This window comes from Lepidochelys olivacea (assembly GCF_965140295.1).
Source record: "Lepidochelys olivacea isolate rLepOli2 genome assembly, chromosome: 9".
Taxonomy (NCBI): Eukaryota; Metazoa; Chordata; order Testudines; family Cheloniidae; genus Lepidochelys; species Lepidochelys olivacea.
The window spans coordinates 103,122,370-103,145,804 of record NC_140419.1 but is presented as its reverse complement, the minus strand read 5'-3'; the positions used below and the strand labels follow the sequence as shown (position 1 = coordinate 103,145,804).

Genomic DNA, 23,435 nt, shown 5'->3' with positions numbered 1-23,435 from the left:
TAGCCAGTTTATCTTACCCCAGAGCCCCAAACCAGTGCAGGGCTAATCATTTCTGAGCGACTGGACTCGACCTCTCACAACCTGTGGTATCTGCACAGCAAACAGGATGCATCAGCTAAGGTGGGAGCTGTCCCTTCAGCACCAGCCAGGATTGTCCAGTGAGCACGGAGCAGCCCACTTGTTCGGCTACATATACCTCCCCAGCACACTAAGGGCAGAGGGAGAGGCATGCTCTGGAGCAAACTGCCAGGTATCTGGGAGCAAAGGAGATATGCAGGAGAGGCTGTTGCTCTTAGCAGAGAGATCCAGGCCTCTCAGTGTAGGGAAGCCACCAAGGCAAACAAGTATTTGGTAGTCAGGTAGAGGCAGTCAGTTGGCCCCCTTGATATCAGAGCAGCTAACTTCTCCCTCTACAGAGCATTCATGGTCTGCAAAGAGACTGTAGCTGCCCAGTGGGGGAGGTGCGGGGGCTGGAGATGTCCCAGGCACGAGCCAAACACTTGGATGCATGGGGTGGATGTGCCGAGTACAAAGGTCACTCTTTTCTGACCATTACTCCATTTTACAGGTGACCTTAACAATAAATCACTGTCACAGTCACGTGCGCATATAAGAGACCCTCCGGTGAGCTGGAAGCATCAACCCACATCTTACAAATAGGGAAGCCAAGGCACTGACCTTACCTGCCCTGTTTAAGGACGAAGGGAGCAGTGAAACATCTTGGGGGGGAAGGGTAGCTCAATGGTTGGAGCATTGGCCTGCTAAACCCAAGGTTGAGAGTTCAATCCTTGCATGGGCCATTTAGGGATCTGGGGCAAAAACTGGGGATTGGTCCTGCTTTGAGCAGGGGGTTGGACTAGATGACCTTCTGAGGTCCCTTCCAACCCTGAGATTCCATGATTTCATGATCTGGGAGCAGAACCCAGTCTCCTGCCTCCAGGAGCCCTGCTCTAACCCCAAGACATGCTGCCTTGCTAATGCACTGAAAACCCCAGACAGCCAGAGGAGCTTTAGGCACAGACTTGACAATTCACCCTCTTTAGATTAGCTCCCTCAAATCATGGCTCAACAGCTCTGCCAAGCTGACAGCACATTCTATTCCTCACCAGAGAGGTACTTACCCTGCCATGTCACCACAGTGTCCAAGAGCCTTCCAGTGGCATATTAGAGTTCAGAGATTTTTTCTAAAGGCCAGTAGGGACCCCCCCTAGTGAGCTCCTGCATATCACAGACCAGAGAATTTCAGCTAGTCCCTCCTGCACTGAGCCCAATAACTTGTGTCTGGCTAAAGCATAACTTCCAAAAAGGCATCTGGCCTGATCTGAAAACACCAAGATATGCAGAATCAGTGATTTCCCTTGGGAGTTTGTTCCAGTGTAAAGCACACTAACAGTTCAACATTTGCGTCCTATTTCTGACTTGAATTTGTCTGGCTTCAGTGGCCAGCTATCCATTTTTGCTATGCCTTTCTCCACTTGTTTAAAGAGCCTTCTAGTACCTTGTATTGTGTCCCTGAGAAGGTCCTTGATCACGGCAGATAAGACACCCCTTGATCTTCATTTTTATTGACCTCTTTAAGTCTCTCAAAGTCTGATATTTTCTACAGCCTTCAAATCATTGTTGTGGCTCTTCAAAGTGACATGACTAACTCCTGTCACATGTGGTTCATTCTCTTTCATCCAGTGGATGTGCAGTAGTGTTTTCTTTGGGGTTTGTTGCTCTGCGTATGTAACAAAGGCAAGTTCGAGAAGTGCTTCAGGCACTTGGAGCAGGAGGCAGAGCGGTCTGGAATGGTCGATAGTTCTTGGGGAAGTTCATTTCACAGTCTGCAACTGTCCCCAGAGAAGTTCTGTCTACCACAGACAAGCTTTACCCTTATTGTAGAGCATTCCACTGGGCCAGAGGAGCAGAGTTCTCAACCACAGCCCTCATCCTAGAACTTTTGGTTCTGTTAGATAGCCTAGGCCCAGGCCATAGGGCATTTTGAAGACAAGGGCTGAGGCCTTCAACTCAGCGCTATACTCTATGGAAAGCTAGTGTAGAGAGCAGAGGACAGGTGTGATGTGCTCACGTAGACCGCGTTGTTAAGGAGCCAAGCTGTGGGGTTCTGCTTGACCTATATTGTACTGCCATAGTCCAGTGAAGGTGACCAAGGTGTGTCTAACAGAGGCCTTATTGGAAATCCTGGGAGGTGGGTGGGCGCAAGCCTGCGCACTTCTAAAGGCCCCTCCCCAGCCTAGCAGGAGGGACCACTGTACCTGGGTTCCAACTGATTGCCTGGGACAATTAATGAGAAAACAGGATCGGGAGTGGAGGTCAGAGGTTCAAAACAAGGGTACCGGATGGGGACACTGAGCAGAGGACCCCGGACAGTGCCCACTGCTCCTCAAAGGTATCTAGGGAGCCAGCAGACATTGCCCAGTGGAACTCTGCCCAGAGGCACGAGACCAGGGAGGAACGGAAATAGGCCCCACAGTCGCAGAGCACCTCCTCATCCAGCAGCCTCCTCCTGGTGTTACAGATGGTGACTTTGGCCTAAGCCAGGAGGTGGTTGACAAGGAGGTCTCGTGACTTCGTGGGGCCACGGATAGGGTGTGCGAAAATGAACTGGTGTGGGGAAAAAGTGCAGCCAGAACCTCAACAAGAGGTTAGGGGCTGCAACCTGGCACATTCGAGGAAGGCATGTGCCAGGTTCTCCCTCACGCCACAGAAGGGGCAGGCCTTGGGGAAGGGGGTGAACCATGCCAGATACACGCCCGAGTCATGGCTCCGTGAAGGAGCTGCCAACTGATGTCCCCTTAGGTTAGGTCATTGTCCACCAGGATGGGACAGAGTCTCCTAGCCAGCTGGATATGGTAGAAAGTATTAATTGCAGATACTGCTATGAGAGAGCTTGGTGACAGCAAGGAATTCAAGAGGCTCAAACTACAATTGAACTGACTAATTGTGGAGATGAATCTTCAACTGAAGTAGATGCCACCGTGGCTGCAAACTCCTCAAAATACTCTCCTTTGCCCACCAGCACCACTTCTGTCTTGTTCAGGATCAGTTTCAGCCAGCTGTTCTCCAGCCAAGCTCTGGGCCATCTTGGTGGAATGGTGTGATCATCTAGGTGAAAGACAGGCAGAGCTGAGTATCATCTGCATGTTGCTGACACTGGAGTCCAGGTGTTCCGACCAGTTCACCTAATGGCTCCATGTAGATGTTGAATAAGACCAGAGAGAGAACGGATCCCCATGGGACTCCACAGGGGAGTGGTCCAATAGTGGAAATGCAGTTTCCCCATCACTTCTTGCTGTATATAATTATAATTAGTATAATTAGGCAGGCCGGGAAAGAATTTGAAGAGCAACGAACCAAAGGAAAAAAAAATGCTGTTAGTTTTTGTAAGTACATCAGAAGCAAGAAACTTGCCAAACAATCCGTGGGGCCACTGGATGATCCAGGTGCTAAAGGAGCACTCAAGAAAGACAAGGCCATTGCAGAGAGGCTAAATAAATTCTTTGCATCAATCTTCACTGCAGAGGATGTGAGGGAGATTTCCACACCTGAGCCATTCTTTTTTAAGTGATAAATCTGAGGAACTGACCCAGACTGAGGTGTCAATAAAGGGGATTTTGGAACAATTTGATAAATTAAACAGTAATAAGTCACAAGAACTAGACAGTATTCACTCAAGAGTTCTAAAGGAACTCAAATATGAAATTGCAGAACTATTAACTGTGGTATGCAACCTATCATTAAATCAGTTTCTGTCTCAGATGATTGGAGGATAGCTAATGCGATGCCAATTTTTGAAAAAGGCTCCAGAGGTGATCCTAGCTATTACAGGCCAGTAAGCCTAACTTCAGTAACAGGCAAATTGGTTGAAACTATAGTAAGGAACAGAATTATCAGACACACAGATGAACATTATTTCCTGGGGATGAGTCAACACAACGTTTGTAAAGAAAAATCATGACTCACCAATCTATTAGAATTCTTTGAGAGGGTGAACAAGCATGTGAACAAGGGTGATGCAGTGTATATAGTGTACTTGGATTTTCAGAAAGCCTTTGACAAGGTCCATCTCTTAAGCTAAGTAAGCAGATAAGAGGGAAGATCCTCCCATGAATCAGTAACTGGTTAAAAGACAGAAAACTAAGAGTAGAACTAAATGATCAGTTTCCAGAATGGAGAAAGGTAAATAATGGTCTCCCGCAGGGGTCTGTATTGGGACCAGTGCTATTCAACATATTCATCAGTGATATAGAAAAAGGGGTAAATAGTGAGGTGGCAAAGTTTGCAGATGATATAGAATTACTCAAGATAGTTAAGTACAAAGCTGACTGCAAAGAGTTACAAAAGCAACAAAATAGCAGGTGAAATTCAACGTTCATAAATGCAAAGTAAAGCACATTGAAAAACATAATCCCAACAATACATACAAAATGATGGGGTTTAAATTAGCTGTTACCACTCAACAAAAAGAACTTGGGAGTCATTGTGGATAATTTTCTGAAAACGTCCGCTCAATGTGCAGCGGCAGCTAAAAAAGGGAACAGGATGTTGGGAACCACTAGGAAAGGGAGAGATAAGAAGCAGCTTCCATTTGAGGACAGATTAAAAAGACTGGGACTGTTCAGCATGGAAAGGAGATGACCAAGGGGGGAAAGGATAGAGGTCTATAAAAATCATGCCTGGGGGGGGGAGAAAGTGAACAAGGACGTGTTATTTACCCCTTCACATAACCCAAGAACCAGGAGTCACCCAATAAAATTAATAGGCAGCAGGTTTAAAACAAACAAAAGGAAGTATTTCTTCAAACAATGCACAGTCAACATATGGAATTTGTTGCCAGGGGATGTTGAGCAGGCCAAAACTATAACTGGGTTAAAAAAAAATTTAGATAAGCTCCTGGAGAACAGGTCCATCAAGGGCTATTAGCAAGATGGTCAGGGAATGCAACCCCAAGGTCTGGGTGTCCCTAAGCCGCTGATTGCTAGAAGATGGGTTTGGACAACGCGATAACTGCCCTGCTCTGTTCATTCCCTCTGAAGCACCTGGCACTGGCCACTGTCAGAAGACAGGATACTGGGCTAGATGGACCACTGGTCTGACCCAGTATGGCTGTTGTGTTTTTGTGTGTATCCCTCCAGGAAGGATTCAAACAATTTTAGTGAATTGTGGAACCCTGCCACCTCTTTTAGGTGAGGCAGAAGAACCTCAGTATTGAACACTGTGGAGAAGTCCAGGAGGATAAGACTGAATGTCTACCCTGTAACCAGTGACAGGAGGAGATCATCCATTAGTGCCGCTACAGCAGTTTCAATTCCAAGTCCTGGCCTGAATCCAGATAGTGCCATGTCTAGGATACTGGCTTCAATTAGATGAGCATATAGTTGGCCTTTGGTTAATGTCAAAATGAGCTTGCTCAGGAATGGGAGATATGTCACCGAGTGGTAGTTGGCTACAATGGAAGTATTTAGGGTGGGTTTCTTTAGGACTGGTCAGACTGTTGCGTGTTTGAGGGAGGTAGGGAAGAATTCTTCCCTGAATGAGGCGTTGGTTGTTCTGATCAGGAATGGCCAGGAACAGCAGGGCTGGATTCACAGGTCTTGGGCTGAGACTCCTTTAGGGTGCCCAGAACGACTTGGAGAGTGATTTACTAATCTGTGGAAACATGGGCAGGCTGTCAGTTGGCTGCTATAATGGGAGTTGATCTGTGCTGCGTCCACAAGTGCATGCAGCCCATTGGATGAGTGTGGGAGAGAGCTGTCCAAGTATATTTTCCCCGTATATTTAGTGCACTGCAGTGATGTTTAATGTACTTGCTCTACAACATCTGGAGTGTGAAACTCAAGGCTTTGTAAACCCCAGAGTTTTTCACACTGTGTGTTTGAATGTCAGTTAAGGGACAAGAATGGGAAACTCAAAGCCACAGACCTAGCACATGCCATACACATACACAGCACAGACTCGCCCAAACACACTGTGGAAAACCAATACTCCCCATGCAGTCACCACGCTCATACTCAGACAACATCAATTCTGCCCACCGCAAAGCCAACCAAAGCACCACACGCTAGATCAAAACAGTACAAAACCAATGTCTAACTGCGAGGGTAGTTAAGCACTGGAATAAATTGCCTAGGGAGGTTGTGGAATCTCCATCATTGGAGATTTTTAAGAGGTTAGACAAACACCTGTCAGGGATGGTCTAGATAAAACTTGGTCCTGCCATGACTGCAGGCGATACTTAAGGTCCCTTCCAGTCCTATAATTCTATACACACCAGAGATCAGTGTGGCCCCCCCATCACCCTCACCACTAGTGACAGCCTCTGCCACAGCCAACACACATGCCTCCCGTGCCACTGCTGATCAGCACCATACACCCCCCTCCCCTCCCCTCCCAGTAACAGGGTGACCTTATTTCTCAAAGGGAAAACAGGACACTGCCCGGGGTTGACCCAAGCCCCTCCCTCCAGCCTCCCCCCCCCAGCCACTCACCTGAGCTGCCCGCCCTCCCCGCACAGGGTTGGTCCCAGCCACTCGCCTGAGCCCTGCCGGCTCCCCACTTGAGGCTGTTGCTGGTTGCTCAAACCATGCTGCCGCCCCCACTCCACACTGTTCCTCTGCACTGCACCCCACCTTTTTGACAAAAGTGGGCATTTGTCCAGTTGGCAAGAGCAAATGGGACGAATGCCCTCTTCTGCCAAAAAAGTCTGGATGGCCGGGACAGGGCTTAAAAAAGGGACTGTCCCAGCCAAAACAAGTCATATGGGCATCCTAGATAGTAACCAACACCCCCCCAGCCAATGTGTGTGGACCCTCTCCACCCACAATGTGCGCATGCACCCCCCTGCACTGCTAGTGACCGACTGCCCCCTGCAGGGCCAACCCCCCCCCACCCCATGTCACGACTGACAGACTTATCTGCATGCAAAGGTGCCCCAATCAGAGGCGTGTACCACTGTTCCTGCAAGGTAGATGGAGGTCACAGAGGGGCGCATACGCTACTTACCGTCACTTACAAATACCACCACAGAGCGCAAACCTGACCATTTGGGCAGTTAGTTACATGAATGCAGAACTCATCAAAAAAGCCAGAACTCACTCTTCACACAAATAACATGACACTTGCACAGCATTTCTCCATGTCATTCTGCAAGGGGCAGAGTTAAGATTGTAACTTGGTCTGTCATCACTCTACAAGGTTAATCAGTTTTTTCAGGTACATTAAACTTCTGCTGTTACCATAGAGATAAGTGTGTTTGTTTTTAAACTCATTGGATAAGGTGAACTTCTTGCTGCGGGCAGGCTCAGAGGTGGCCACATGCCGTGGTTTTTAACTGAAAGGGTTCCAAACAAAGGGAAGACTACCCCTCTGAAATGTGGCATATTGCAACACTGATTTAACGACTACAGAACTTCTCAACGCAAAGTACTTAGCAATATTCAACCAGACTAAAATCGATAGTTCCAGAACAGAAGATTGCAAAGGACCCATTGAAAGGAAACTCCTGGTGCAATCCCAGTTGTGCAGTCATCATTAGCACCTCCCAAACTGCACAAAGGAGACCTTAGCACCACATCCAGGCCCGCTCCACACCACCATGAGTGAGGGACAGCACTGCATCCACGTGGCTAAGAGTGTACAAGGATTGCAGCAGGTTCACACTGCAGACCCACAGCTAATTGGCTGGGGTGAAAACAGATTGATGGCAACTCTGTACTGCTGACACATTATCCCCCTGGCTCCCAGGCCTCTGTCACACACCATTCTCTTGTCATCCCAACACCGAATGGCAGCTCTGCTCCTTTCTCCTGTGCTGAGCATTCTGCCGCACTGGCTCACAGTATATGAAAAAGCCTGTCTTTTTCAGAGTCAAATAGGAAGCATGGCCTGTCCTTGTGTCCTATGGCTGGGCTGCTGCATCATTGTCAGAGTTCCAGTTCCGGCTGTCAGTGGCATCCCTTTGGCACATTTCTAAACTCCCCGCACATGACTGCTTTATATAATGCTCCCCTATGCATCCCCTGCCAGTGATCTATCAGACAGAAGGCAGCTCAGAGGCCAGCTTTCCCATGCCTGTCACAACGGAGCTGACACGAACAGGGCAATGCTCAATACCTCCTATGGGCTCCCACAGGAAAAGCCAAGACCTAGGGAAGGATAAACATGAGCTTCCATGTGCCAGGCCGAAACCATCAGGTCCCCCCACACTGCTGAGTGTTCTGGCTTTCTGCCCCCTTGTGGCAACAGCAGCTCCATGTCTAGACAATATCCCATTGGCAGACTGCCTCAGCTAGGGTGACCAGATAGCAAGTGTGAAAAATCGGGACAGGGGGTGGGGGAGTAATAGGAGCCCATATAAAAAAAACCCCAAATATCGGGACTGTCCCTATAAAATTGGGACATCTGGTCACCCTAGCCTCAGCCACGTTTCACACATTTCAAGAGGACAGAAAGAAGGGCTCAGTCTGACCACCTCATCTGAGCCCTATGTAACACTGTCCAGAGACCCTCACCCAAAAATTCCTGCAGCTAGCCCAGAACTATAGCTGGGGGATATTTTTCAGCAAATCATTTATTCACTGAAAAATGCAGTTTTTACTGACCCACAACTATTCATGAATCCACGCTGAGTCACTGAATAGTTTCAACTGAACTGAAAAAAATCAAAACATTGTTGAAATGTCAAAACAAAACGTTTCAACCCCAAATTTTTCGTTTCAATTTCAGACATTTTCAGAAAAGCAAAGAACTAGGCTCACGAAATGCCGGGAGACAGGGAGAGGAGAAGGAGGCACCATTTGGGGCAGCTCCATGGCCTGCGTTGTGCAGGAGGTCAGATTAGATGATCATAATGGTTCCTTCTGGCTTGGAATCTGTGAGGAGGTGGCCTCCTTTATGACTGCTAGCCACATAGAACTCTCATCAGGGATGCTGGAGACCCCAGTTCAATTATCCTCTGCCTGAGGCATGGGTATCAAAGGCCAGGGCAGGCTAAGCCTCCCCTAATCCAGGCCATGGCCCAGCCCATGATCTGCCCTGAGACCTCGCCTCCATCCCTTCTCCCCTGAAGCTGGTGGAGACTCAGCTCCAGCCAGGGGCAGCTCGAGGCAGCTGGGCCAGGGCTTCACTGGCCTGGGGGGGGGGGCCTGCTCCTCCTGCCATGGGGGGGGCCTAGACTCCCCAAAGTTGGGGTTCACCCACCACCCATGCTGAGAACAATGTATTTGCACCTGGGGGGTCCCCCACTGCAGGAGTGTGTCCTTGCTACTGGTTTATGGACTATTCTGGTGTAGGGCTCTCTCACTCTCTCCTGTTGAAACTGCTCCAATTTGTATAAAATAATTAATCAAAGGAACAGTGACTTGAACTTGATCTTTCACATCACAGCTGAGTGGCCTGCCCGCCTGGCCACAGAGTCAGTTACTCTGTCCTTGATCCCATGAGCATTTGTTACCATCCACAGTGGCATCATTCATTGGGCTAGCCTCTGGATCTCACAAGGCCTTTTCCATCTACTATCAAAAATCTCCCTCCTACACAGGTAGTATTAGAGTCCAAGTTTAAGGCCAGTATGGCCACCATCACTACCTGCACACTAAACCCACAGCCATGGAGTGGACCAAGATCAAATAACCCCTTAACCTTCTCTGGGGTAAACTAAATAGATTGAGCTTCCCTAGTCTCTTGCTATAAGGAAGGTTTTCCAGACAGACACAATAGCCAGCAGTGGTCTCGCTAATGCTATAGACAGAGGCAATTTCACGTTCCTACTCCTGCTTAAAGTTCTTCTCTTATTCATCCCAGGATGGTGTTCACCCTCTACACCCTGACAGAAGCTCATGTTTCACTGGTTATCTACCACAACCTTTATCCTTTGCAGAGCTGCTGCATTCCAAGATACAGACCACATCCTGAAAGCATGACCTACATTCTTTGCTCCTAGCTGTACAGCCTTTTGTTTGGCTGCATTAAAACACATTTCCCAATACTCAAATCCAGGAGAGACAGAGCCAGCCCATCAGCTCCTGCCCAGAGAGCACCAAATTTCTGCCAAGGGAGCCATAAGACCTGTCCTAGCCCAGGACTCTCCCCAGGCTTCTTTCTGTACTCAGACAGGCGCGTGTTGACAACAGAGGCTGCTCAATGCCCTGATGGACTCCACCTGAGCTCAGACAAGCAACTCCTCTCTTTGGGATGTGTCAAACTGAGGCTTCTGTACTCATCTATGAGCCTCTCTTGCCACTGGGAGGTGTCAGCCTCAGCAGCAGCAGGGCAGCGGTGCAAAACACCAGGGCATTAGAGAAGGCACTTCCTGCCTGCCCCACAATACCTACCATCACCACCGAACTGTTGGTGCCTGATGCAGGCAAAGCCCACTCCATGCATTGTGGGGAGGCAGAAGCAGAAATGCTGCAACTTGGAGCTGGGGCCAGCGGGAGAACCCTGACCAGGGACATCTCCCACTCCCAACCCCCCCGAGCACCAGGGTGCGAGCATTCAACCCGCTCTGCTCAGCTGGGGTCTGGGGAACACCATGCCAAAAAGCCCCCAGTAGGGGCATGAACCTGCCCTCCAGCTGGGGAGTCCTTACCTTTGAGACACCACCCAAGTCTCATCCAGCTGACAAACCTACCCTGAAATGCACAGGGATGGGAGAGGAACAGAACCCACCCAGTGAAAAGGAGAGAGACCAGCTGCCACCCAGCTTTCCTACAGGTCCTTGGCGCATACAGCGCAGGCTTCACGCCCCAGCACCCCTCACACCTCAGCACAAGCTGGGCACGATCTTGGCCCTCTTACCATGATCTCGGCCTGAGCCCACCAGGCCGTGGGAAGGAGACACGATGGAACATCTACCAGGTGCTTTCAGTAGGTGCCAGTGTAGCATGAGCTCAGCTCCTGGGGAGGGGAGCTCCCAGATGGAGACAGAAGGCTCCACACCAGGGGAGAACCTGACAAGACTTCAAGCAGACATGTCCTGCAGCAGCCACTGCTCCGCTGTGGTGACGTCAGCCTTCCTGGGAGCTGGCAAGCAGGACACACTGTGCATACAGGCTGCAGTGCTCCCAGACTGCCGGGCTCCAGCAGACAGCGGCCCATGTTCCTCACCAGCCACAGCTTGCGTCTACAAATTGAATTTCACACTCATGTGCCCTTGAACAAGACACAGGTGGCTGAAGAACTCTCTGTCGCTTGCTCCCCCGCTGCATCTGTCTCCTCTTCTCCCCACCCCACACCTCTCCTTCTTCACTGGGTGGTGGGAGGGGAGGTGGGGCTCACAGCCACCTGCCCCAGTCTCTTGCAGGACACACAGCGAAGGCTGCATTTGGACAGTGCTTGCTCTCTGCTGAGCTATGACCCCCAAGACCCAGACCTGAGCAGCTCCCCTGAAATGGAGGGGAGAGAAGCCCAGAGGGCTGATCCCAAGGACTCAGCACTTCATCGCCAGTTCACAGCCCCATGGCACAGCATTATTTTTGTAAATATCTTCAATAAACAACAGCCATTTCTGCAGTTGGATAAAAATGAAAGGTGCATTGGAGGTTTCCAAAACTCCCAGAAACAACCCCAATTCTCAGCCAAAGCCTCCCTGGGATCAGATAGGATTTCACCCCAAGCACCCTTGTATCCTGTCATGGAGACCAAAAGAGAGGGAGGAAGAGGGAAAAGGGAAGAGAGAGACAAAAGGGTCCTGGCCACCTCGCTATCCTCACACGTAGGCACAGAAAACCCAGGGTAGCTGCACCATGGACATGCAAGGATGCTGCCTGCACCTGCCTCTGCCTGGCTCTAAGAGGAGAGAGCCAAGCTGCTGGCAGAGGCATTCCGTCCCCACCAAAAAAAAAAAAAAAAAAAGAACATGTCTGGGACTTGATCTTCTACTTCTCCACACCTGTGAACAAGGCTGATGATCCAAACAGTTCTGAAACAGGAGCACAGGAATTACCAGACCAGACCAGCACAAGAATCCAGCCCCCAGCACCAGCTGCAAGAACCCCCAGAAGAGAATATCCTTCTACCTAACCCCCATCAACTGGCATTTGCCCCGTGCCCAAGGGCTCAGATCCCTCTCATTCTGATCTAATGAAACTCTGGCTGTCACCGACTGCAGCGTGGCAGGGGGTTAGACTACATAACCCTTACGGTCCCTTCTAATCCTATGGTTCTAGGTCACCGTCTAATTGTCTCATTGCTACATGTGTGGCTTCAGTGACACCTTGTGGCAGTGAGTTCCACAGGTCAATTGTGGGGTGTGAAAAAGCATTTCCTTCTCAAGTGTGCTGCCTTTCAGTGTCCCTCCACTGGCCCTTGGTCTTGTGCAGAGAGCAAAGGAGAATGGCCACACCTGATCTCCATTCTCTAAGCTGTTCATCACTGTGGATCCCTCTACCTCACCCTCTTATTTGTCTGCTCTTTAAACAGCCCCAACAGTTTCTCTCTCCAGGTGGTCTCTCAGAACCCTTAATTCTTCTCATTGCCTGCCCTTGAATGCCTCCAAACCCTGCCCCACCCTGGAGATGGGCTGGCCCAGAGGAGCTGTGTCCAGGGAGAGTGCTCATTGATTTGGATAATGGCACTAGAATATTCTCCTGTTACTTTCTTGCAGACCAATAGTTCAGTGGATTCCCTGACAGCAGCTGCACACTGAGCTCAGATTTCATTGTCCTACTGCTCACCAGGATGCTCAGGTCTTTTCCTGATTTAACATAGAACCAGTGACAAGTCTGAGGCGTTCGTTCTTTCCACAACACGTAAGTGAAAGTTTATGGGGAGGGGGGCAGACAAGGGCAGATCAAACTGAGATCAAGACCATGTTCTTAAGTCCACAGTACCTGCCATACAGGGGTAACCCCCAGAGACAAGGCGCACAGATCATCTGATCCTGCTGCCAGCACACTCTGCAGAAGCTCCGGTGCCTGAGGAAGCCATGGAGAGGTAGTGTTAAGAGGCAGATCCCAGGGGACACCAATGCTTCCATGGCACTAAAGCAGCTTCAAGTAATTTGTCTGTTAACAAACCACACTCAAATCTGCAGCAGGTTTGGAGACAACTGAATACAGGCCTACTAGAGATGTGATCAACAGCCTCTATGTAACTAGGAACCCAAGTGAGAGAGCCAAGCGGTGACAAGAACGGGGAAGGGACCTGTGAACCTGCCAAGCCAGGAATACTGCCACCCCAGGATGGAGAGGGGAGGGCCTAGTGCACAGGATCACAGCACCACCTGCAGACGAGGCAGAGGCTCCTTTGCTCCAGGGCAGGAGGGATGGACTACTTGTGAACCCTGCAGCCCAAGCAAGGAGTTTCTTGGGCCTGGGAGGACCCAGGGAATGATTTCTCTTGCTGCAGTCCCAAGGGGAGAGAGCTGCCTGAACCACAGGCGTGAGCATTTATGGGGTCAGCAGAGGCCAAGGTCAGAACCTGCAAAGGGGCTGACCCACCTTCCCCCAGTCCCTAGCAACTCTCTATCATTCACCGTGTCCCTGCTCAGATCCCTGAGTCAGGTCTGCCCCTCCCCCGACCCAGTCAGACCCTGGATTCGGATTGTGCAGCTCCGGACATGCTCCCCCTCCCCCAGCCTGTGCAGAGGAGACCAGCAACCCCTACTCATCGCTCTGCGTGGGGAGGCCTCCTCCAGGAGAACCAATCCGATCTGTGGGACTGGGAGCAGTGGGAGATCCCAGCTATCAATGCTTGCACAGCCCCAGTCATTCCACACTGCAAGCCAGGGGCTGACTGAATGCAAAGCAGAGACAGGGACTGTGGAGGGGGCAGGACTGATCCCTCTCCACAACGCTCCCTGCTGGCATGTGTGTCACCAGCTGGCGCAGCTTCCCAGAACCCCAATTCCACCCTAATCTCTGCACCATTTTGAACGCACCTGCCTCTTGCTGGAGATTCTTCTTGGGTGTGACAGTGAATTCCTGTGAGGGCAAGGGACAGGGGAACTGGCAAGTCACAGCAAGATGAGCAAAGGCTAAGGGAAATGGCTGCTCTCTCCTTTTCCCCACGGAGCATGGCTATAACACACCCTCCACCCAGCCGGTAGCACTGCTTGGCAAAGAACGGCTGGGAGTACTAGGGAATTCTTTGTCTGGATGGCCTAATTTCTGAGGCAAGAGCATGAAGTGCGCAGAAGGAAGATGATGCACAAAATTACCCCCCGCCATGCCCCCACAGGGAGAAAAGCAGCTCTGAGCCAAAACATGGATGCAGCCATATCCCAAGATGCCAGCATCCCTGGCACACACAGAACCCGCTTCTCTTCTGGCTGCCCTAACAGAACTTGCCCATTGCACTAGCATTGTGGAAGGGTTTGGCTGCTAAAGCAGTTAGGTGGAACCTGCTGTCACCAGTACACAAACAAAGGGCACTCCTCTCTGATCAGCCAGCCGGCATTCGGGGAGGATGCTTCCACTGTTCTGTCAACATACAGGACCAGCCTCTTCAAATATTATCTTGTGTCCACAAATACCCTTCCCTGAGTGCAGAATGCCATCCACGCTGATCCGTGAAACAGCCTGAACACTAGGGTCTGCCAAGGCCACACCACACCCTACGCACAGTCTCCAGGCCAAGGTTCTGCCCCAAACTCACTGCCACGTGTCTTGCTGCTTAGGCTGACAGATCTGCATGAGAAGCCAAGTGTCTCCTGTGGGCAACCGGGCTGTGAGGTGCTTGGAGGGGACACCCTTACCCAGGACGCGGTTGGGATTGCAGACTTTACTCACTACTACATTGTGATGTAGGGCAGAGAAACATTCAGACACACATTGAATTTACAGCAGCAGTGTCTGATACCACCTGGAACAAGGCCTCTTCACATTGGGGGAGACAGGAGAGAAAACGCACAGAACTCTGAGTAAAATCGGCCCCTCCTCATGCTGAAGAACAGTCAACTGCCTTGAGGGCTGAGCCCACCAATCTGCCCACATGACCAACTGCCTGGGACAAGCACCGCAGGTCACACCCCCACCTCCAGTTTTATCAATGAGTCACCCAGACAACCCTGGGCCATGCAGTGAACAGAGCCCATCCATCCAAGGGCCCAGTAAGCGATGGCTCTTCAGCTAAAGGCTGGACAAAGTGCTCTGTAGCCCATGAGTAATTTACAGTGGAGACTTGAATGGAGGCAGGGCCTGTTGTGCAAGTTCTATGACATCTCTATAGGACCCCAACAATCCCAGCCCAGTAACCCCGTCCAGACAAATATCACACACATCTCTGGTTGCTGTGGATTCCCCCAGAGTTCCAGACAGTGCTAACAGGAGCCATTACTCCCCATTGCATAGCTGTTGCCTCTCTGCAGTTTCTCCCAAGTAAAGCAGAGATTGCCCCAAACGGCTTGGATACACAGTTCAGCTGTGGTGAGAAATACAGGCACATTTATTTATGCATTCATGTTACATACACACGGCAGCATCCTTCTGAGGAGGCGGGAGGAGGGCACTACGCAGATGGCAATGGAGCTGAACAGACAATCTGCTCCCAGTTAACAATTCTGGCGCTCAACAAGTGTAGAACCAGTCAGACCAGTTAGTGCAGTGTCATTTTGCCTTCTCTACTGTACATGCTCCCCACACACAGCTCGGCAGGTGCCCCTCAGTACCAACCCACAGCCCTCCCACTGTTCCACCTGAGCTCCCCACACACTCTACCACTGCTCCTCAGTCCTGCCCTGCAGCCCCATAGGCTATTCCAGCCGGAACCCCTCCTGATCAGACTTCTAAGCAGACACAGCCTGAGCCAGATACCATGGCTTTGTGATGTCAATCTCATTTTCACCTGACCTAAGGCAGATCTGAACCCAGGATTCAGAACAATGAAAGGCCTCAGAGGTGCAGGCTTGTTCCAAATGCCATCAGCAACGAACTGATCTTAAGCACACGCAGGAGCCACATCTACCACAGCAACAGTCTCTTTCAATTCCCACCCCTGCCATGCAGCATTCCCATTAAAGTGAATTTCCAGCCTTTCTGGATGGCAAAAGCCTAATTCTAAGGTATTTATCTGGCCTCCACTGTTGTAGTATCTGGGTGCCTCCCTACATCTAATGTCTTTACCCTCACATACCCCTGAGCAGCAGGGCAAGGCTATTCTCCCAGTTCCACAGATGGGGACAGAGGTCCAAAGAGGCCAAGGGACTTGCCCAAGGTCACATAGAGCATCTTCTGGTGTCTTCTGAGTCCCAGAGAGCTCCCAAACCACTTGGCTATCCTTTCTCTCTGACTACAGATGGACACACATACAAATTAGATGAACATTGCACACCTATGTGCATGTGCACTGACCGTGGCTATTTGACACACATTGGGTAACTGCACACACTATTTGCTAATTATGGTCATTTGAACTCAATTTCCCAAGGAGACCACCTAAAGTATTTAAAAATAAGTCCCAACAGCACAGAGATACAAAGTGTCCCATGCGCCTCAATGGTGTTAACTCTGAAACCCAGGACTGGATGTCCAGAACTGCAAATGTGCAGGCATCCAGCTAATCTCGGCACCCTAACTGCATATGTCATTGTGGTAACAGCACAGTTGGCCATGTGAATGTGCTAACTGCGAATGCAAATTAAGCAAATACATGCATAATGCTAAAAATGCGACCTCTAAATGTCAGCACTTAACTATTTCCCTGCAGATCATTTTAGAAGTATCCAGCTAATGAGTGGATTCTACACGGTTGTTGATTTCAGTAGCTGGTATCAGGGTCCGAAGAAAGGTGGGGTGGTTGCATGGGACAAGGTAGACTAAACTGGGGAACTAAGAGTTCAAATGTCTCCCCTCCAAAAATGTAACCACCTCTGCTGCTGCCTAGAATGGGGATGTAGATGTTCCCCCATTTGGCTGACAGGAACACAAGACATTTCCCATTCCTTCCTGGGGACCCACCTGCCCCTTACACAGTGGGCAAAAACCTCTAGCTTTCCACCAGCTTCCTCCTACACGGCAGTGACGGGGACAATAGAAACTAGAGCAACACACGGAATATAGAGAACCATGCCAACACTATCAGGGTCAACAACAGGGAACTGAGCACAGGCTCCATCAAAGAGAGCACAGATACTTCCAGGGGCTGCCGCAAGGAGCACATGGCCCTGGTTCTCTGGCAGCTTTTCATAACAGAATTAAGGGTCTGGGAATGGCTCCCAAGCCCTGAAGGCCTTTAAATATCTAGAGAGAAGAAAGAAGCAAGAACTTTATCTGAAGGGTGTTGCAACTCAGGAGGGAAAGCTGCCCCAAACAGATCTCGTGCTGGTTGCAGATTCCAACAGGGACATGCCAGGGGCTGGGCTATGCCAGTGGGAGGAGGGGGCTGGGCTACAGAGCAGGCAGGGTTCTGGAACCTGGGGGACTGCGAGCTGCAACAAGAATGAGGCTAGCCTTTTGATCATCAGATTCTCTGTGCCTCCTCTGCTTCTAACACCTTCCACTTCTCAGCAGAAAAAGGCTACCTCATCTTTCCAGTAACATTCTACACACCCTTCTCCTTTAGGGGTCTGCACCGACCACAGCCTGGAAACTACTCTTCTCCCTCCTGCTGCTGATGGCTCCTTCTAGCTCCAGATGCTGGTTAACCTCAGGGAAGCCTTCAGTACGAAGGACTGCACATCTGTAGGGCTCCAGAGCACCTGAGCCCAACTCTCAGGCTGAGGTGATCAATAGTGAGGTAATCTGCAAATACTGCAAGTGCACATACAGATCGGGTAAATCACACTTCCTGTCAGTAACCAGCCCGGGCCGGGGAAACTAATGATCCAACCAGCAGACCAAATTCGGTGATGGATCTTGGTCACGTGCTACCTGAGGCACATTGTACATATGCTAAGAAAAAGAAGTGCTTGTGCAAATCTTTGTACGCAATTACCCAACTCACAGCCTGAATAAGTGTGCGTGCAAGTTGGACGTAACATTGTCCAATTGCTTTGCACACCCAAACATACTACATTCTGGCCCACAGAATCACACAAGTTGAAGTGGAAATCCTCCTTAGCCCACGGGACCCAGGCCTCAATGCCTATGCATTTTTCATACTGTCCGACTCTGTTTTAAAGCAACTAGGCTTCCCCTCTCCCAGCCTGGCCCATCTTACCATCAGGAAGGGGCTCCTATTTCTACCCCTAATACCTCACTCAAGCCTTTTTCACCAGGCGTGTTAGCACCCTGCAAACATCTTGGACCAGCTCCTTACTCACTTACTAGAAGAGCTACACCACTGCCACCCCCTATCATTTTGGCCAACTTGTTCTAGTGCTGAGGGTCCAAACATGAACACCACCTTTGAGCCAGCGCCTCCTCAGAGCCAGACATCTCACCTTGCAAATTACTGTCTAGTTTTCTGCCCCTTCTCGCCCATCTCCCCCTCTCCTTGGTTACTTCCCAACGAAATCCCATTCTATTATTTTCTAACAAGGTTTCCAACCTCTCTGGCCCCTTTGGATCATGCCTTTGGCCTACCTAGTCAAAGACGTCATCCTTGTTTTTAACACTCCAGGACTTGCTCTAGATCGGGGTGGCCAATCTGTGGCTCCGGAGCCACATGCGGCTCTTCAGAGGTTAACACGCGGCTCCTTGTCTAGGCACCGACTCCGGGGCTGGAGCTACGGGCACCAACTTTCCAATGGGCCGGGGGGTGCTCACTGCTCACCCCCTGGCTCTGCCCCGGGCCCTGCCCCCACCCCACCCCTTCCCGCCCCCTCCCCTGAGCCTGCCGTGCCCTCGCTCTCCTGCATGCCACGAAAGGAGGGAGGGGGAGGCGCTGGTCGGTGGGGCTGCTGGTGGGTGGGAGGCGCTGGAAGCAGGGAGCTCATGCGGGGCTGCTGACGTGTTACTGCGGCTCTTTGGCAATGAACATTGGTAAATTCTGGCTCCTTCTCAGGCTCAGGTTGGCCACCCCTGTTCCAGATGATCTAATGGACTCTGTCTCTTCCCCCCATCTAGTCCCTCCTCTCATCTGGCTCGTCTCTTTCCTGTCATTTCAGACAAACATTCCCATCCCATTGTTGGTACAAGAGCCTTCTCCTCAGCAGCTCTGTCTTTACCCCTCCCCAGTGGCCATACAACGGGGCTATAATTAATGATTACATAACACTTAGTGTACCAGTAGTTTAGAAGGCTCATTACAGAACTTTGATCAGAAACATTCTCTGCCCTGAAGAGCTACCAATCTAACAAGACAAGAGATCTGTGCAGGGAGGGAGAGGATGCCCAGCAGGGAGTGACAGACCTGTTCAAGATGTAGGGGTCAGCATGGCAGCAGGCACAGAGCTGGATGCAAGAAAAGGAGATGCCAGTGAGAGGACTGAGAAGTGGTAAAGAAGGAGACACAACAAAGGCATAAGAAACAGCTGGAGCAGTGAGGAACAGAGAGCAAGCAACAGGCACATTGGAAATACAAAAGGAGCAATGCCATTTGGGACAGAATGGTGTGAAGACAGGGGAGGGGCAGAGGGGAGATCGCAAGGGCTTAGACTAAAAGTGTAGCAGTGTAAACAGTGAGCAAAAGTGGAAAAGAGGCATTAACAGGGCGATGTGGATTACGGCTCTGCTGAACACCCAAGGCTATGGGGTATTCAGCAGAGGCGGGAGCTGAAGCCATGGGAGCAGCCAGGTGGGTCAAGTGAGAAGACAGGACAGAACCCTGAGGAGAGAAAATCACTATGCTCTCAAATGAACTCACACAGGAAAACGATAAAAGACAAAGGACAAACCCTTTTCACAAAGTGATCACTCTTTATCTGACCTATCAGTCTTTGTCCTCAAAGGACACCTGCACAGCACTTCGAAAAGTGGGAGCTTAAACTCACAACTTTGTTAGACACTAAGAATCATGGTCTTATATGCAGACACTGGATTTATAGCTTATTACAACAATCTAACCCACTAACCCCCCTTTTTGTCCTATGACTACAGGAGTGTTAATGGGCCACTTCACCTTGAATGGTCCCATACAGAATTAAAAAATGGATTAAAGCTGATGTTAAAAAATTACGTAACAAACAAGTTAAGAAAAGAGTGTCTGTACTACTACTTAGACGAAGCTATCTGTTTGATCTCGTGTTTAACTGGTCAGACCTGAAGAAGAGCTCTGTACAGCTCTGGCGTCCCTCTCACCAACAGAAGTGGGTCCCATAAAAGATATTACCTCATCCACCTTGTCTGGCTTACACTGGCAGGAGTCAAGACTACCTCAGACCCAGACTAACACCACCATTCCCATCACTACACAATCCTGCCCAGACACCGAGACCTGGGCAGAGAAAGAGCTTATCATTATAATTATTTGAACAAGGCATTTTTCATAAGCACCAAGCTGCTTTACAGAACCACTGACATGCAGCCACCCCTAGGCAGAGGCCTAGCGACTACACAAGTGCACAGCAAGGATACCCGCATTTTAGGACGGGAAGTGAAGAAGAATCCCACCCGTTACAGGAGGAATTGAGAGAGACACAATGCAATTGCCGAGACTGGCACATACCCCAGGCAGGGGGCTGCCCCCTGCTTCATCCTGCCAGCGCACAGGTACCATGCCTGCATGGGCTGCAGCTGGACACCCGAGGAGGATGACATGGGTTTGGCGGGGTCGGAACAGTCGGGCACACTTTATCCACAAGACACCTTATCTGACTAACCCACAGCATCATCCCGCCCGCTCCTCTGGCCCGTGGCCGGCCGGCCGGCCCAACCGCCATACACTTCTCCGGTGAAGCCAGAAGCGGGGCGCGTTCGCGGGCCCAGGCAAAGCTCGGGAAGGCGAGCCCAGCCCCTCCGCCTGCCGGGAGAAGGCGGCCGGGCGGAGCCGAGCGAGGGGCACCCCGAGCCGAGCGAGGGGCACCCCGCGCCGAGCGACGAAGGAGGGCGGGCGACTTGCTCTGAGCTCGGGCCGCGGCCCGGCCGACCGGGGCCGCCAGCTGAGCGCAGCACAATCCCCCATTCACACCGTCACCATGGCAACGCCGGCAGCACGGAGCGCCGCTTCCCCCCCCGCCCCCCCGGCCGCCCAGCCCCCTTCCCCAGCCGCCCAGCCCAGCCCCCTCCCCTCACAGCCCCCCCCAGCCGCCCAGCCCAGCCCCCCTCCCCTCCCCGCACAGCCCCCCCCCGGCCGCACAGCCCAGCCCCCCTCCCCTCCCCGCACAGACCCCCCCCCGGCCGCACAGCCCAGCCCCCCTCCCCTCCCCGCACAGACCCGCCCCCGGCCGCACAGCCCAGCCCCCCTCCCCTCCCCACACAGACCCCCCGGCCGCACAGCCCAGCCCCCCTCCCCTCCCCACACAGACCCCCCGGCCGCACAGCCCAGCCCCCCTGCCCTCCCCACACAGCCCCCCCCCAGCCACCCAGCCCAGCCCCCCTCCCCGCACAGCCCCCCCCGGCCGCCCAGCCCAGCCCCCCTCCCCTCACAGCCCCCCCCGGCCGCCCAGCCCAGCCCCCCTCCCCGCACAGCCCCCCCCGGCCGCTCAGCCCAGCGCCCCTCCCCACACAGCCCCCCCCCCGGCCGCCCAGCCCAGCCCCCCTCCCCGCCCAGCCCCCCCCCGGCCGCCCAGCCCGGCCCCCCTCCCCGCACAGACCCCCCCCCCGGCCGCCCAGCCCAGCCCAGCCCCTCTCCCCGCACAGCCCCCCCCAGGCCACCCAGCCCAGCCCAGCCCCTCTCCCCGCGCAGCCCCACCCCGGCCGCCCAGCCCAGCCCCCCTCCCCGCACAGACCCCCCCCCCCGGCCGCCCAGCCCAGCCCGGCCCCCCTCCCCGCACAGACCCCCCCCCCGGCCGCCCAGCCCAGCCCAGCCCGGCCCCCCTCCCCGCACACCCCCCCCCCGGCCGCCCAGCCCGGCCCCCCTCACGGCCGCCCCGCCCCGCCGAGGCCGCCCCGCGCAGCAGCCCCCCCGGCCGGCCGGCGCTGTCGGCACCGGGCCTCACTCACCCCGGGGGGCGGCCGCGTGGCTCCGCCATGTCGGGTCCGGGCGGCTGCAGGGGGCCGGTTCCGGAGGCTGCTCCGCTCAGCCCAGCCCGACCCCGCGCCGGAGAGCGCGCAGCGCGTGCACGGCGGGGCGGGAGCGCGCGCTCAGTAACCCCTTCGCCGCCGAGCCCATCCGGCCCCGCCCCTGCTCGCGCCCCCCCCACGGCTCCCTCCCAGCCCCCCCGCACCGACCCCCCCACGGCTCCCTCCCAGCCTGCCCCCAGCCCCCCCACACCGACCCCCCCACGGCTCCCTCCCAGCCCCCCCGCACCGACCCCCCCACGGCTCCCTCCCAGCCTGCCCCCAGCCCCCCCACACCGACCCCCTCACGGCTCCCTCACCAGCCCCCCCGCACCGACCCCCCCACGGCTCCCTCCCAGCCCCCCCGCACCGACCCCCCCACGGCTCCCTCCCAGCCTGCCCCCAGCGCCCCCACACCGACCCCCTCACGGCTCCCTCACCAGCCCCCCCGCACCGACCCCCCCACGGCTCCCTCCCAGCCCCCCCGCACCGACCCCCTCACGGCTCCCTCACCAGCCCCCCCACACCGACCCCCCCACGGCTCCCTCACCAGCCCCCCCGCACCGACCCCCCCACGGCTCCCTCCCAGCCTGCCCCCAGCCCCCGCACCGACCCCCCCACGGCTCCCTCACCAGCCTGCCCCCCGCACCGACCCCCCCACGGCTCCCTCCCAGCCTGCCCCCCAGCCCCCCCGCACCGACCCCCCCACGGCTCCCTCCCAGCCTGCCCCCCAGCCCCCCCGCACCGACCCCCCCACGGCTCCCTCCCAGCCTGCCCCCAGCCCCCCCACACCGACCCCCCCACGGCTCCCTCCCCAGCCCCCCCGCACCGACCCCCCCACGGCTCCCTCCAGCCTGCCCCCAGCCCCCCCACACCGACCCCTCACGGCTCCCTCACCAGCCCCCCCGCACCGACCCCCCACGGCTCCCTCCCAGCCTGCCCCCAGCCCCCCCGCACCGACCCCCCCACGGCTCCCTCCCAGCCTGCCCCCCAGCCCCCCCGCACCGACCCCCCCCACGGCTCCCTCACCAGCCCCCCCGCACCGACCCCCCCCACGGCTCCCTCCCAGCCTGCCCCCAGCCCCCCACACCGACCCCCCACGGCTCCCTCCCACCCCCCCGCACCGACCCCCCCACGGCTCCCTCACCAGCCCCCCGCACCGACCCCCCCCACGGCTCCCTCCCAGCCCCCCCGCACCGACCCCCCCACGGCTCCCTCCCAGCCCCCCCGCACCGACCCCCCCACGGCTCCCTCCCAGCCTGCCCCCAGCCCCCCCACACCGACCCCCCCACGGCTCCCTCCCAGCCCCCCCGCACCGACCCCCCCACGGCTCCCGCACCGACCCCCCCGCACCGACCCCCCCACGGCTCCCTCCCAGCCCCCCCGCACCGACCCCCCCACGGCTCCCTCCAGCCTGCCCCCCGCACCGACCCCCCCCATGGCTCCCTCCCAGCC

General features: G+C 54.1%; 1 protein-coding gene across 8 annotated transcripts in view; it reads right to left on the bottom strand.

The window, feature by feature from the left end:
* NLGN3 (neuroligin 3) overlaps positions 1–23,435 on the bottom strand; it is a 133,338-nt gene that overhangs the window by 97,357 nt on the left and 12,546 nt on the right. For 6 of the 8 annotated variants that reach the window (XR_014712976.1, XR_014712977.1, XM_084639117.1 and 3 more), the window contains exon 1: positions 21,924–22,064. The exons of 1 other annotated variant lie outside the window; for it this stretch is intronic. The gene's annotated coding sequence lies outside the window, so the exon portion shown is untranslated. Of the gene's footprint in view, positions 1–20,641; positions 20,697–21,923; positions 22,065–23,435 lie in introns of those variants that run through there. One more of the 8 variants, XM_084639118.1, reaches the window with a different exon arrangement.